This window comes from Triturus cristatus, chromosome 4_1 (assembly GCF_964204655.1).
Source record: "Triturus cristatus chromosome 4_1, aTriCri1.1, whole genome shotgun sequence".
Classification (NCBI taxonomy): Eukaryota; Metazoa; Chordata; class Amphibia; order Caudata; family Salamandridae; genus Triturus; species Triturus cristatus.
The window spans coordinates 261,270,387-261,286,794 of record NC_140585.1 but is presented as its reverse complement, the minus strand read 5'-3'; the positions used below and the strand labels follow the sequence as shown (position 1 = coordinate 261,286,794).

The window sequence follows — 16,408 nt, the reverse complement described above, 5'->3', positions numbered from 1 at the left end:
CATATGGCGAGACCGTTCCCATATAACAGGTAGTAGGTAACAATTGTACTTACCGCTTTGTGTAGAGTCTTGACAGCTTGTATAGGTCCTGAGGAATTGCCACGGATCACTAGGACCATTGGGCAAGAAACATGTCGACCAGCACAGATGAGCTTAGCCAAGCTGAATCATAACATCAGCTAGCTGCCATTCTGTTTTCACTTTTTTATTCAGGTAGAGAGCCACTCCCAATAAAATTATTTTTGGACCCTCTAACTTGTTTTAATTCACTTCCCTGCACTCACATCTACACCGCTAGGTCCCTCTCACACACACTGCATCATACGGCCAGGAACTGAAGATCTCCGCCAAAGAGCCCCTTTCAGGGTGCCCGTCGGGCATTGCAGCGCCGGCCCGACGAGGAGCAGGTCCATATGATGAAGCATGACACCTAGCTTGCTGGGTGTGTGAGGACCCTAGTTCCGAATAGAGGAATTCCTCTTTCTTACGGTCTCTTCTTTCTCTTCAACCCCCCCCTACTGTCTGAGGAACTGCATACTTTTTCTTTTCCATATGACTTACTGGGCATGTATGCTGGACCTCCTTAAATAAAAGCCCTTCAGTCCCTCCTTTGTATATATAATGACACAGACTGCACACAGAGCAGAACCAAGGAAAACAAGCACACTTATATAAACCTCAAGAGACACAGGCACAAAACACGAGCCGCATCACTGACAGTAACGCAGTCACCATTCATACGTCTTCACTGACAGCAACAGACACACCAAAGTATCACAGACTGCAACACTGACAAAAACACACACAGCATTCCCTATCATTAACTCGCACAGTAACATACATACTAGCGCACATAGATTGCTGCGAAGACACAGACTCACACATAGACAGAAAAAGCCAAATGCTTTACTGCCAGCGCTAGGAACCCGGGCACAATTTACTATGATTATCTGTGAGATTCCCTGTGACAAAATGCCCGTCTACACGCTTTAACACAGTGTATCGATAATGCACCTTTGAAGTGCTATTGGCTTCTACTTATGCTTTTTTGCAAGAAATAAGTCAGGCCACCTGCCTGTGCATCTTCTATTAAACCAATCAGGCTTGTAACATTCATCAATGGTTTGTCAAAGTAACAAACTCCGTCCTGCGATGTTGCGCATAAACTTTCCCCCAATGCAAACAGTGTGATGCAGTCACTCGCTCTTTCAACAGAAGTTTATAACTTCTGCCCAATCGCAATCTGCACTCGAGGTTATCAAGATCTGGGTGGAGCCCTGTGATTATCAGTGTACCGACTACTTTGCATGTTTGTCTGTGAACATCTTAAAAAAAAAAAAAAAAAAAAAATATCTGGGTGGAGCCAAACCCCTACCTCTCTGAGATACTTCTTGAAGCTTTTATTTTGTTGATCACATGAGGTCTGCCGACAACTGTGCTGCCAAACCAGACCGCACAAAAGGAAGCATAGTTATGAGTTGTATGATTCTCCTCGATCCACATTACCTACAGTGTGATTACACAAATCCACAAGCCCTCAGTGAAAGCTGGTCGGAAGTGCAGAAAAGTAGTTTTAAATAGGTGCAATGAGTTTTCTGCATAAGTGGCGTAACGGCCAGAGCTGCCGACGGGGAACCAGGTTCGAGTCTCGGCGTTGGCTCAACATCCTTTGATTCTGGGAAAATCACTTAATCTCCCTACGCCTACCTAAAAATGAATGTGTCCTTGTGTAATGTAACTGGTGCTCATATAAGGCACTCCAATACCTACGGGTCGAGTTTGAACTATATAAATCTAGAGAAAAAATTAGCAACGATTTTAAGATCACAAATGCATGGTGTTATCTCATTACAGCATGTAAAACCCTGCGTACCAGCACCAGCAAAATCTACTGCAAACTCCCCACCTGCGCCAGATCTCTTTTGAGCCCACATTTGGATGCATCTGGACACTCCTCAGAGTAGCCTCGCACTCCACAAATCTGACCCACCCCCCATTCATTCATTTAAATCAGAAAGGCGCGCAGAATAGTATTTTCTGCAAATAATTCCACATTTCGAAGTTCATTTGTGGCAATGCCATGCCTGCTGTTTGCATCAACACAGTAAATGATTGCCGATCGAGGGTTATTTGCAAGACAAAGTGCTATGTTGTTTTACAAAGCACCACTAAGTGAGGGTCGTAATGTGTGTCACTTACCTTTTATCATTCGTAAAGTGTGCATAAGTCTTGGTTTGTTTAACGTGAACCTGCTGGGGCGACGCGTCCTATTGAGAACATTGCTGTGTGAGATCACTTGTTTATTCTGTTCGTGCGCGAGCCCTACCAGGGCAGGTGACTGACTTCTCATGACTGCCTGCTCTGCTGAAGTGCTCACAAGGGGGAGGAGCTTTCCACAACTCGCAGAAGCCTGCTTTTCCGCTTGTCAAAAGCATGTTGGCATGGCTTGTGCAAACATGCTGCTGATGCTTCTGCAACTACTGTGTAATTAGCTTTTACAAGGAAAACATAGATAGCACCGCCGCTTCACGCAGTTTATTTACATGAACGGTGTGGAAATGATCATTGTTTGCAGGCCACAGCTCCACACGCCGTACTGACGTCATACAAATGTCCACGTCAAATCCCATGCCAAGCAATGAAGAGAAGCTTAAACAAAGCTAAGAGTATGCTTTCCATGTAGTGGACAACAGTTCCCGTTTTATATTCAAGGGACACGGAAAGACTTAGGCAGAGATAGAGTTTCCGAAGGAAGAGTTTTTGTGGAGAGTATCATATTGTAAAAACAAGTGCGGCCACGCAGCCGCAAAAGGAATGTCAGGAATGCAGCTGGTACCCGGCCAAGCTGCTGCTCGCTCCCTAGGCCAGGGCATATAGAAGGCGGGACTTGCACCCACCTTTGACCAATTGCATGCTGCCTTTCTTGGAAAGACGCACGCAAAGGCCATCTGCAGTGAGCCAAAAAAAAAAGGTGAAAGTCCTTACCAAAGCCTTGCAGCGCAGCGCATGCGCGCTGGCTCAGGCGAGACCTAAAAATGACATCTAGGTTGAATTACATAACGCTGAAGAAGCTATCTAGATGAAATTTGTGCGGTCAATAATTCAAACATAAACATGGCTAACTCTGAGAGGGGTTACCATAAAACAGTTAACAGGTTTGGCATTTAGGGGTGTTGCTGAAAAACATCAGTAAAAAGGAGGATAGTAGGACTGCTGGAAGTGAATTGTGTTCCAGTAAGATGAAATATAGTGTCAAGGTTAGGGATGGACAGTACTCGTGGAGTTTCACTCTGGAGAATTCCGCAGAGTGACAAAAAAACTCAGCGTGATTCCGCGGAGTTCTGTGAGCAGTCTGAATCGGCATGTTGCACTGATTTTTAGCACCAGGAGCTTGTTCCGTTCTGCAAAATCAGCACAAACGGCACCACGCCGCATACCAGAGGGCGCTGTTTCTGTGCTGCCACTCGAGTAGTTTTTCTACTGGAGCAGCAGTATTCTCACCGCGAACTGTCGCAACTGCCCGCATTGATAAAATCTTGAAGTGGTGCCGTCGCACTGCCCGAAAATCGCTCCAGGGAACACCAATTCTCGCTCGCCAATGAGCCACGCGTGAGAAAAAACTCCGACACCTGAAGGTTAGTGGAGATTTGCCGGAACTCTGCATTACAAGCGTAATGTGGCGTGGGCAAAACTCCGCCGGCAGAGCAGAATTTATCAGCCACCCGTAGTCAAGGTATTTAAGGCTACCACTATAAAGGGTTTGAGGACCAAAGCATTCACATTTTCTCTGGCTCTCACAAATGTTTGCAACACAGATAAGTGCATACATAGAAGCTGCCTTTCACTATTCAAGGGGGAGCATTGTTTGTGCTTGATTTAAAGGTGATGGCTCTCTTACAAGACGAATTCAAACAACGATAGTAGGTTGAGGTCCTACCTCAGCCAAAATCAATCACTGTCCTTCCTGAAGAGGATGGTTGCTGTAGTACGTGTAAAGAACTGATTTGCACACTTTCTGGCACAAGGTGTATCCCAGCCTGTAGAGAGCACAGACTAGAGTCTGAAGATAGATTGACCCTTTTACTTCCTGTACCTACTCCCATGCTTTGCAACAAGTGGTCTGGGAAAAGAAAGGTGAAGTGGGTTCTAAGTCTGCCAAGGGGTGTGTTTTAAAGGAACAAAGGAATGTGGGCTTTATGAGTGGTGATTAGTAGGGATGAAGGAAATGGATATTACATGAAAAAAGGTTTAGTAAGCAACAACTGCATCGTGTTTGGGTGCAGTGTGGGAGTATAAGGGGACAAGTAGAATGTATGAATTGAAAATGGTGCCAATAAGTGTGTGTTGAATTGCAATAAAAGTGGGAAAAGAGTATTTGGAATTATATATCGTTGAGTGGTGAGATATAAAGGGGTTGAGCGTTGTTATTAATGGTGTTGCTATTTCAGAATCAAGAGATGCAGTGTAAATTATTAAGGGTGATAGTTAATTGGGTGGTACATTTTGATCTTCAAGATCAAGAAGGATTGTGAGATATGAGTGGCCATGTGTTGGGGTGTGAAGGAGTGAAATGGGAAAGGATGGTACACGTGGGCTATTAATCAGGTGTGGCGCTCCTGGGATGCTAGTTCTTGGTCTTTGAGGATGCCACACCAACCAACACTTGAGCCATCAGCTTGATCTGATGTTCCCACAGAGGCTAAAAACATGAATGCCCAATGCTTGCAATGGCATACTATGATACCTAGACAATTGATGCTGCATCAATAATTTACATAAGGCTGCTTAGGGTTATATTTCATGTCAAAGTAATACATTGTTCATTATTTTGACATGGAGATTTCCGTCTAATTTGTTTATGAATTGATATGTATATGATACTGGAATACTTCTATGATTAAGCATCTTGCAAGTATCCAAACATGGCCATGGCCACAGATCCAATAATAGGTAGACCCCAAATGAAATGTATTGACTCAAAAAATGATTTTGAAATTGTTTAACGTTGGTACAAGACCACAAAACATGCTGAACTTGAAAACCTCTTCCTCCCACAGTCCTGGGGGGGGGGGGGAGGGGGTCTAAGAAACTATGGGGCTTATTTATGAACCCTTTTGTCACATTTACAACACTGTTGCGTCACTTTTTGTGGCATTGCGGCAGCGTAAATAATGTGCCATGGTGCGCCATATTTACAAAGTGACACATCTAGGCAGATGCGTCACTTTGTAAATCCCTGTGCTACATTATACCTGTGTCAGGTATATTGTATGCAGGGTGGGCATTCCCGCATCAAAGCCTCATAGAAGTGGCGTATTGAAATCTATAAGAGTTCAGTGCGCCACTTCTAGAACGCCATTGCGTCAAAACCTTACGCCTGACTCATAGCAGGCGTAAGGGTGACGCAGGCCCTTTCACATGGGGCTTGCCCCATGAGAAAGGACACATTGCTTGAGTCACACCCAGGCAATGTGCCACTTTTGCACCTACAGATATGTCAGAAATACTGACGTATCTGTAACCTCTTGCAAGCACACATTGCTTGAGTCACACCCCAGCTAGGCATTACTTTTGCGCCTACAGATACGTCAGAAATACTGACGTATCTGTAACCCCTTGCGACATGATGCACTGTATTATTAATATGGCGCATCGATGGTGTAGGATGGAGGGCGCACTGAGAAGTGTCGCAGCGATGCAACACTTCTCTTAAATAAGGCCCTATATAAATATATATATATATTTATATATATATAAATATATGTATATATATAGATATATATATATATATATAATATATATATATCTCCTAAACGACAATCACTGGCTGGTTTGTTTAGATGTGGAGGCCTTGTATACTAGCATTAGCCATTCAGAAGGATTTAAAGCATGCAAGTTCTTCCTAAAGACAGGCAATATACAATATCTGGAACATAAACGTATGGTCTTGGAAATTATTGAGATTTGCCTGAGAGAAAATGCCTTTATTTTTTAGAAAGATCATTTTAAACAACTGCAAGTGACTTCCATGGGCACCTGCTTCACCCCAAGCTACGCCATTCTCATGATAGGCTGGTGGGAGAAGCAGGTGCTCTGGAATGACATTGGATCTTTAATGTAACCAAATGGCTGAGGTACATTGATGATATTTTCTTTGTCTGGGAGGGGACGGAATTGGAACTAAACAAGTTTGTGCATACACTGAATGACAATTCGGTAAACCTGAGATTTACTAGACACTACAGCAAAGAGACAATTTACTTCTTAGACCTCAAGCTCACAGTCGATGATGGTACCATCCATACCAATCTCTTCAGGAAAGAATCCGCTGGTAATTACATATTACACGCCTCCAGTTGTCATCCACCTAGCTTCAGATGGGCATACCATACAGCGAATGTTTAAGGGACAATCAAAACTGTAGCTCCACCGCTAGCTATGAGCGAACCAAACATGACATGATAGAGAGGTTCAGGAAGAAAGGCTACTCTCACAAAGCCCTGAAACAGGCTCAAGTGTGAGTGGAAAAGCAGTCAAGAAGTGAGATCCTATTAAGGCAAACCTCAGAAAGAATACCCAAAGCAGCCACACGAGAACCCATTCTGTTCATTACCAAATTTAGCAGCCAAGCAGACCACCAGCTTAGAAAAATACTGAAATCGAGATGGGGTATTCTTCGGCAGGATCCAATTCTGAGAAACAAAGTTGGCCTTAATCCATCAATGACCGAAGATCTATGTACTTTAAGGGATTCTGCGTATGATCCAATAGATCTAGGTAGAGTGGCCATGACAGCAATAGAAGAGCCCTGGGATTGAGTTTCCGGGACTAGGCTCGAACTCACCACCTCCCCCCGAATATGTCTAGATGGTACTCCTAATGCTGACATAATAGGAGTAGTTAAGGGGAGTGGGACAGGAGTAGATCGTTGCTGCTCAGTTCTACGTGATAGATCGTTCACTAATGCTTTGAGATATGTTACCTCAGTTTGAAGAAAATCGACCTTCTGTAACAGCCTTTCAACTGAAATAGCGCATTTACAACCCGTTTTTGGCTCTATAACAGAGGCTACAAAAGGTGAATCATTACCTAATAATCGCAGCATACTATCATCAGTATGATCTAAGATAGCAAACCTGTTAGAACATACAAGATGTTTGCTGCCTTCACAGTGATGCAGTGCCTTTGGAGTGGTGGGACTAGAACTTAAATTTGGAATAGCAGCATGATCCCTCAAAATAATATTCTCAGCAGTGGGAGGCAGAGATGTACCAGTATGGGGGCTTTGAATTTGTTTAGTAAACATTGTTGGAATCACTCTCTTTTTCCCCCTACATACTAGAGCCTCCTCTAAGGGGTTTATGTGGGCATCAGAATTATTAATATTGTTGGCTCCCAAGACCTCTTCGCATTCTTCGACTATTGCTTCTATTCTTGTAAGCACACAATTGCTAGCGGCGGAGCCTACTTTCTTTGCTTTTTTTCCCTTTCTTGTTAGGGAGCAATGATACTATGCCCCCTCCTTCCAGTGATTTCCTTTTCCCCATTGGTCACAATTATATGAACAGATACAACACTTTGAAATAAGTAAACTGCTCAATTTACACAGTCACCATGGGATCCAGATTAGCTCCGTGTCCCCCTATCACTGCTGATTTTCAATTACAGTACATTTAGTCCCCAGTGGTCCGTTGCCCAAAATGAAAGAGGGAGGGCCCAGCCCTGCCTCCTCCTGGCGATGACGGGCAAGGACGGGCTCGCCCTTGGCACGGGCTTTGCCCGGGCGCTGCTCGCGCGCGTCCCGCGCTGCGAGGCACCAGCAGCGCTTAAGAGCAGCCCCGGCGATGCCTGATGACTCCGATGGCAGGCGCCTGGGCTGAGCACAGGGCTGCTGGGAGATGGAGTCCCTTTGCTGGCCGTTGCCCTCACGGGGGACTGACAGGTAAGTGTTGGTCGTGCTGTGGCTGTGGCTATGGCAGAAGCAAAAAAGAAGATTTAGCGCGTCCCGCGCTGCGAGGCACCAGCAGCGCTTAAGAGCAGCCCCGGCGATGCCTGATGACTCCAATGGCAGGCGCCTGGGCTGAGCATGGGGCTGCTGGGAGATGGAGTCCCTTCGCTGGCCGTTCCCCTCACGGCGGACTGACAGGTAAGTGTTGGTCTTGCTGTGGCTGTGGCGGAACACAACTACAATGAGCAACCTGGCTGAGCTATACTCCACCTAGAGCGTGGCTGGGCGCATAATTTCTTCGGTAGTCTCCGGGCTCCCTCTCATCGTCCCCGATCACTTACTCCATTCAGGTTTGCCCTCTTCCTGGAAGTGAGTAAAGGGATCCTTCTCCTCACACTTCTTGTTCTGTCAGCTTTCCCCGCAGCAGGTATGATCTCCGCACACTTCCCCTGCCGCTCTCCACACTCTGGTACTCATTCCCAACTTTCCACTCTCTTCTCTGTGTATGTGTATGTATATGTATATATATATATATATATTCACTGAAAAAACCATAGGTTTCATACACGTTATAGTTAGGAATTAGCATTTAAAAAACCTTGCAAATTCACTTTAAAAACCACAGGTTTCACACATGTTATAGTTAGGTGGATTTTTCACTCGTAAAAAACCAATGAAATTCCCCTGTTATAGTTAGTTCAGATAATTATAACTCGCGCGTCCGCAATGCACTGCTGATGACGTCACATATTACATCACTCATGACATGGTCAGTGACATCACTCATGACATCACTGATGACATCATCCTTGTGATAGAGTGGCGGTCGCGTGAGTTGGTTTTTCACCGTTTCTGCCTTCGGGGTCCTTCAGGGACCCCCTGACAAAGGCTAGGGGGTCAGGAACTCCCTACCCTGCCCCCTTTTCACGTTCGCCACCTTCCTTTTTCACTCTCGCACTGAAAACAAACAAAATGGCGGCTGACACTTCCTGATTTCGACCGATTCGAACGTTGACTAACATGTAACCACCAATCAGAATTACGCTCGCGCACGTTAGGGTGCTCTCACGGTGCTCGCACGGTGCGCGCACGGTGCGCGCACGGTATGCGCGTATAGATATTTATATGCTTTTAAATGCTATTTTCTCAGGAACTACTGAACAGATTGACACCAGACCTGCAAAAGGCACTTCCCTGACCTGAGGACTACCTCTCTGCCAAATTTCAAGTAATTCTGTTCAGCCGTTCGGGCTGTACCTTCGACTAAAGGTCCTATGGGAAAATGCATGGGGAAAACGCGTTTTGGGACCCCCTTTTTTCTCGGCCCCCACTTGACGAATCGCCCCGAGACTTTCAGGGTAGGAGCTGAGCGGAGCGCCCCATTAGTTTTGAAAATTTCACGAGGATTCGTCAACCGGCGCCAAAGTTATTCAAAATCGAATTTTCAGATTTCCTATGGAAACACGGTCCTAACTATAACTATCTACTGGTGACTGCCAGTAGATAATATATATATATATATATATATATATATATATCATCACAAAACACCTCCGAGAAAAGGGAGCCTCCGACCCTGGAGGGCGGCTTCAGACGTCAACAGGCACGTAGCAGCCCATCCATTAACACACGAAAAAGAAGTGCTGAAGCCCGGTTCCAGGAACATCAAAGCATTTATTGCAGAAGACAGCATGCTCTCATTTATATCCCGTACGCGTTTCAACTCCATAATGAGTCTTGTTCACAGGTGGAGCAGCTTGTCATGAAATAGCTGCATGCTCTTTATAAAACTATGCCCCACGTGACTTTCATGATGTTCCAGCATACATTCCCCACTGTGCATTGAGGATGGAATTCTACATTTTAACAACTGCGGCAAGGATTTAAAATAAAACATAATTGTGCCCAAACTTGCGCAGTTGTATATTTTCATGGTTGTTTGTTTTTCAATGCATTTGTGCAATAAAGTTATTTCAAATATGCGAGAGTCATGTGCAATTATACTTTGCAATTATACTTCAGCCTGGCACAGTACAACATAGTTCTTCAGAGCACAGCCTTTGACAAAATTATTTAAAATAAAGTCTTGAATAGTGCCTTGTGTCCAGAAAAGTCAAGAAGAGAAGGGTTTCCCTCCTCTCGTATCCCACGAGGGCGTCATTGTCAGAATCATGTGTTATTACGTATTGATATGGCAGTTATGATTTTTATATTGATCTAATGATTGTAATGATACAATTGTCAGTTTGACTGATATATTGACTGCTATTAAGCTCAAATCCCACTCCAATTGTTATCCCATTAACGATGATCATTATGTAAACATAAAGATTGAATAAATGGGTAACATTCATTTAAATACTGTAAATATTATTTTCACATGTTATTTCATGTAATGTGAATTAGAGGTACAATTTATTCCTGCACTCATATGATTTCATGAAAATTGCAATGAAATTTGTATATACTGTTAATGGATTGAGAACTTCCAAGATGGATGTCAATTTGCAAGAAGATGCCCCACTGATGTGGTGGTAGTCCTATGTCTATGTTAGACACTGGTTAAAACTAGTCACTGTTTTGCTGTAACTTTGAAACATGATCAAGGCGCAAGCTGAAACGCGTTTCCTGCAATTAACCCCTTTGCTGAGGCGCGAATTCCGCCGCAGCGCTGGGGGGTTTGGGTGGTTTGCGGCGCCGCCATGCTCATGATGGAACCACGCCGTAATGAGTCACGGGGGAGCTGTGCTCATGACGGCGTGGTTCCGTCATGACTCCACCCACTTGCGCTGATCGCCCGCACAGGCGAGGAAACAGCGCCGCGTGGGCGAAGTGGCCACCAGCGGCCGCAGCATGACGGAACCACTCCGTCATGAGCACACGGCGCCCGTGGCTCATGAAGGAGTGGTTCCGTCAGAAGCATGCAAGGGGTTAAATGTTTCACAAGCATACGTGGAGTGTCCAAGTACGTCTGTTGTAGGAGTAGAACGGAGTGAATATATATATATATATATATAAATTCAATAATCCTGGATCCCTTGAAGCATACTCCACAAGTCATATATATATATATATACTCACTTAAAAAACCATAGGTTTCACACATATTATAGTTAGGTGGACATTTCACTCGTAAAAAAACAATGAAATTCCCCAGTTATAGTTAGTTCAGATAACTATAACTCGCGCGCCCGCAATCCTGCTCATGACGTCACATATTACATCACTCATGACATGGTCAGTGGCATCACTCATGACATCACTGATGACATCATCCTTGTGATAGAGTGGCGGTTGCGCGAGTTATAGTTATCTGAACTAACTATAACGGGGGAATTTCATTGGTTTTTACGAGTGAAATATCCACCTAACTATAACATGTGTGAAACCTATGGTTTTTTAAGTGAATTTGCAAGGTTTTTTAAATGCTAATTCCTAACTATAACGTGTGTCAAACCTATGGTTTTTTCAGTGAATTTGTACGTTTTTTTAAATGCTAAGTTATGTATTTATTATTATTTTTTTATATATTTATTTTACAATAAACTACGTATTAAAATTATTATTATTTTTTTTATGGTTTTTCACCGTGCGCGCACCCTTGCGATTTAAAAAAAAAAGAAATGTAAATGTTTTTTTCTGCCTTCGGGGTCCTTCAGGGAACCCCTGACAAAGGCTAGGGGGTCAGGAACTCTCTACCCTGCCCCCTTTTCACGTTCGCCACCTTCCTTTTTCACTCTCGCACTGAAGACAAACAAAATGGCGGAAGACACTTCCTGATTTCGACCGATTCGAACGTTGACTGACATGTAACCACCAATCAGAATTACGCTCGCGCACGTTAGGGTGCTCGCACGGTGCGCGCACGGTGCGCGGCTATAGATATTTATGTGCTTTAACTGCAATTTTCTCAGGAACTACTGAGCAGATTGACTCCATATATGCAAAAGGCACATCCCTGACCAGAGGACTACCTCTCTGCCAAATTTCAAGTAATTCTGTTCAGCCGTTCGGGCTGTACCTTTGACTAAAGGTCCTATGGGAAAATGCATGGGGAAAACGCGTTTTGGGACCCCCCTTTTTTCTCGGCCCTCGCTTGACGAATCCCCCCGAGACTTTCAGGGTAGGAGCTGAGCGGAGCGCCCCATTAGTTTTGAAAATTTCGCGAAGATTCGTCAACCGGCGCCAAAGTTATTCAAAATAGAATTTTCAGATTTCCTATGGAAACAGGGTCCTAACTATAACTATCTACTGGCGACCGCCAGTAGATAAAATATATATATATATATATTCATTTTGTGGGTTATTTAAGATCTCAATCAGTCTCGTTTTTGAAGATCAACTACTAAGTTCCAGTTAATATTGTTATCCTCTGCCCATTGGAAATGAAATGTCTTTGTCATGTTCAGAAACATATATCATCGGTACAGAGGTGCTAATCCCCATAATGGATTGCACTGCTGAAGGACGATCCATTAGCGCGGCATTGAAGTTGTCAATGATGTACGAAACGATTGCCCTTAGAAGTTCACATTTTGCAGACACTTATTGAAAAGGTTTATAATTGAATCTTAGAAACTCAATGTTAACCTTATTACCATCCAGAGTGAATAGATCAATGTAATTCCTTTTCTCACAGTAAAGTCATTTTGGGTAATATTGAAGGTGTGAGGTATTAATTAGTGGTGATTCCAAGCAAAGTACATCAGTAGAAGTTGTGAAAGCCAATAGACCCGCCTAGCACAGACAATCACAAAAAAAGAGACTACGGTAGAACCGTATCTGCATTCAACATCCATGACAAGCTTTTAATTAGTATTGAAGAGAGACAGCAATTCATTCTCTAGTCCCTAACATTATCCACAACATTCAACTCATGCAGCCAGTTAGACAGGAGGTATAAAGCAACATCCTCCTTTATGACAAAAGAAGAGAATTTCACTTTCTTCTCTTTAATCCATGAAAATGTGCAGAAGATTGAATTGAAAAAGTGATAGGTGCGTTTATACATTTTCGAAAGATTAATGAAAGAGAGCACTGCTCACATTTATGATAGTAGGAATGAATTGAATTGAATTGAATTGAAAAGGCATTTCTAGAGCGCATGGCTACCCGGAGGCATCCCAGCGCTAAAGCATGCTGTAGCAAAAGGAGGATCCTATTACTAAAAAGTGTTTAGTGGGCCATTTGGTTAGCATCCAGTTGTGTACACAATGTCCCACTGAATGTGAAACTAGAGATAAGATGTTTAGTTGAAAACATGGTAAATAATAGTCCACGCAAGAGACTATCGATTGCAAAAATGTCTAATGTCGTCTAAAGGCAAGCATAAATTGCAGTGGTGTAGAGTGCAATGGCGTAGAGTGATTTTTGGAATGTATATAACAGTAAATTCACCTATGAAAATGAATGCCTCCATGTGAAATGGATGACAGCAGGGGACTAAATCTGATGAGCAGGGAAAGGGTGCAATTGCTCAGAAAATAATGACATAACTAATGTCAATGCCATTCATTCATAAAAACAAGGCACACCTCCTATCTTCTCTCTCTCAGGTGGAGTTGTTGAAATTGGAAGAGACTGCTGCAGCTCTTTACAGTGGGGCAAGCCTTGGAATAGAATAATTTATTCTAGCCATAGAGACCCTTTCAAGTGTCCAGGTTTAGTCAAAGCCAGGAGCACCTTTGGTACTGCTCCAGTGATGTCCAATGGAATGGCACAAATTGCAGAGTAAATCGCTGTTGTTTAAATGTCTCCCTGCCACCCCACCAGCCTTACACATGTCTTGAATATGACTCCATGGTTGGGTGAACTGAGTTTCTTTTACATTTGAATATTCTTGAAACACATGCCACCAAAATATTTATTCCGGACTCACCTATAACACATCCAGAAACTGCCCAGGCACCACTCATCCAACAGCAGGAGGACTGGAAGCCGGTTTCAGCATTGACCACTTCTTAATTCTGATGGAGACCAAAACCAAACGCATCTGCTAGACCTGGAAGAGACAACAAAGTACTTCTCAGATACTGCCATCAACACTAATTGGCATGTGGTTGTTTCTCATTGGAGGTGAGCAGAATTGATAGGGAGCAGTAACTAATACTTCTTAACAGCAACATGGCAGGGAGCACTGGAAACACTTCCTTATCCTCACCAGCCAAAGTTCTATAGACTTGGCAATTTTGGGGCAATGGGATGATATTATGTGTGAACAGTAATTATCTTCACATATAATACACTGAAGAAACATAACATTATCCTGAGAATGGTCTTATCAATTATTTTTAAGAAACATACATGTAATGTCTATCAAAAGATGTACTCAGGAGGGGGCGTTCCAACACAAACAATTACTTTGTATAGTAAGAAACATAATAGAGAAAAATGTTATTTACACTGTAATTACTTCCATATAAAAAACACCTAGCAGAAGGATTGGTGCTAAAACAGAACATTCTGCTAAAGTAAATCCTATCTATCTAATGTCCTAGTTTATCCCTCCTTCTGGAAAAATATTCTTCTCTAAGGACACAACTCCATTGTAAAGAGTGCCTGGGAGACCTTGTTGAAGAATTACTTCCATACTGGGACAACAGAAATATGTCAGTAAAAGAAATGAGATACGAGGAGCTGATATAGCGCTTAACTGTTATTCCATATCTATGTGGAAAACATTGGGAATAAAAAGACTTGACAAGCTTACAATACACATTTTTTAGTGGTATATAAATATGTAGAAATGGTTTTTAGTAAAGTTCAGGAAATTATTTTAAATCCCACAAATTACAATACATTTTCAAAGTTGTATTTTAACAATTGTGGAACAGGTAATCTTCAGATTTTTTTCCGCATGTTTTCATAGAAGTCAAAACTGAAAAAATCTGAGTGCATTGTAGTAGTAAGTTTATAACAAACAATGTTTTTCTTATGTAGTTGTATAGACATATGAGGATGCAGTCAAAATCACAAGGCCCTGGCAGACAATTTGAAAGCACATCAGTAACATCTACATCCAATCCCTGTATTCACTATTAAATTGTGAGGGAGAATTACAGTCAAATACTGGAGGATTGGTAAAAGACTGGGGCATATACATAAGTTTTAGAAACGTTTAGAAATGGTTCACCTTCCACCTCCTCAAGGCAGTACCTCAGTAGGTTTGAAGTATTTAATGGTACCACAATCACTCCATGATCAAGGTATGCCAATAAGTAAATCTAGGAGTCATTGGATCACTGGTGCAGAGAGCCACTCAAAATTGTGATCGGATCTCTCAGAAAACCCTGTTTAAGTATGTGACAAAGATGGAGGCAGGATCAACCCATGGGATATGTGGTATATGCAAGGGGACTAGAGCATACTTGGACCCCTCTGGTCTGAGAGGGGGGGAGGGGGAGGGTGCCGCCGAGCTCTTTGCCAGGGCCTGTTTTCGGCCAATATGTTACAGGGCCGATTTACTGCTACGCTGCAAAACACGGCCCTGTAACAAAAACGACCCCCAGGGGCCCAAAACCGGCCCCCACCCTTGCAGTGCACTGGGGGATTGCCCGGTGCCCGCTACGGCCAGTCCGGTCCTGGACAAACAGCAGAAAAGGCAGGTGCTCCCTGCACACAGCACAAAGTAGGCATATCTCAGCACCTGTAGGTCGGTGGTAGAGGTAACCAACACGCACAGTGTATGAGTGTGACACAAATGCACACACACACACACATATTCAGAGTGTATGAGTGTGTATATGCATAAGTATGCACCGGTGGCAGTGAGCATGAGTAGTCATCTGATTCACAAGCAGTGAGCCAGTAGTTGGGAGATATCTATTTAGAAAAGGGGGGTCTAATGATGGTAGTGAGGCCTTTTTAACAAGTGTGAAACTTTGCTGTATTTTTAGGGCACTGTAAAAGGTTTCAAACGTCAGAGAAGATGTGCTCAAGGCTAACCAAAAGTCAGCCGCTAGGATCGTTGAAGCCGGCAAAGCATCACCGGAACATGTAATAGGGTATTTTGACCACACAGTGTTAAGCACAGTGTTAAGCACAGTGTTCAGCCAATCAACTCCCTCAAGTGATTTAAATTCATTCCACGTCTCAATGGCTTTTAAAAAGAGCGTAACTTATTGCTCAAGAAAAGAGGTAGGGTTATTATAGTGATTAAAAATCATACCTAAAAATAAGTCACAAACACAATCATCACTGTGAGGAGACCACCTGGGAGAGCCAAACTTCATTGCTGAACAGGACACTTCGCTAGCCGCATTAATTCTTCGCCTTGCTAGAGTCCTACATTCGCTCTCAATCACGTTGTGGTTCATCTTTTCCTCTAGTGGGACAAGGAAGGAGGTTGTAACCTGTGAGGGCTACGCTGGCGTGGATATCTTCTGCGGGAGGTCTTTGGTGGCCTCAAGTGCCAGGTGAAAAAGCTCTGAGTGAGACAAACCAGCAATCTATGGTCAGCTA

General features: G+C 43.4%; 1 protein-coding gene across 3 annotated transcripts in view; it reads right to left on the bottom strand.

Moving 5' to 3' along the window:
• CHRM2 (cholinergic receptor muscarinic 2) overlaps positions 1-16,408 on the bottom strand; it is a 629,935-nt gene that overhangs the window by 118,801 nt on the left and 494,726 nt on the right. For all 3 annotated transcript variants that reach the window (XM_085651999.1, XM_085652001.1, XM_085652000.1), the window contains one exon: positions 13,827-13,949. The gene's annotated coding sequence lies outside the window, so the exon portion shown is untranslated. The remainder of the gene's footprint in view (positions 1-13,826; positions 13,950-16,408) is intronic.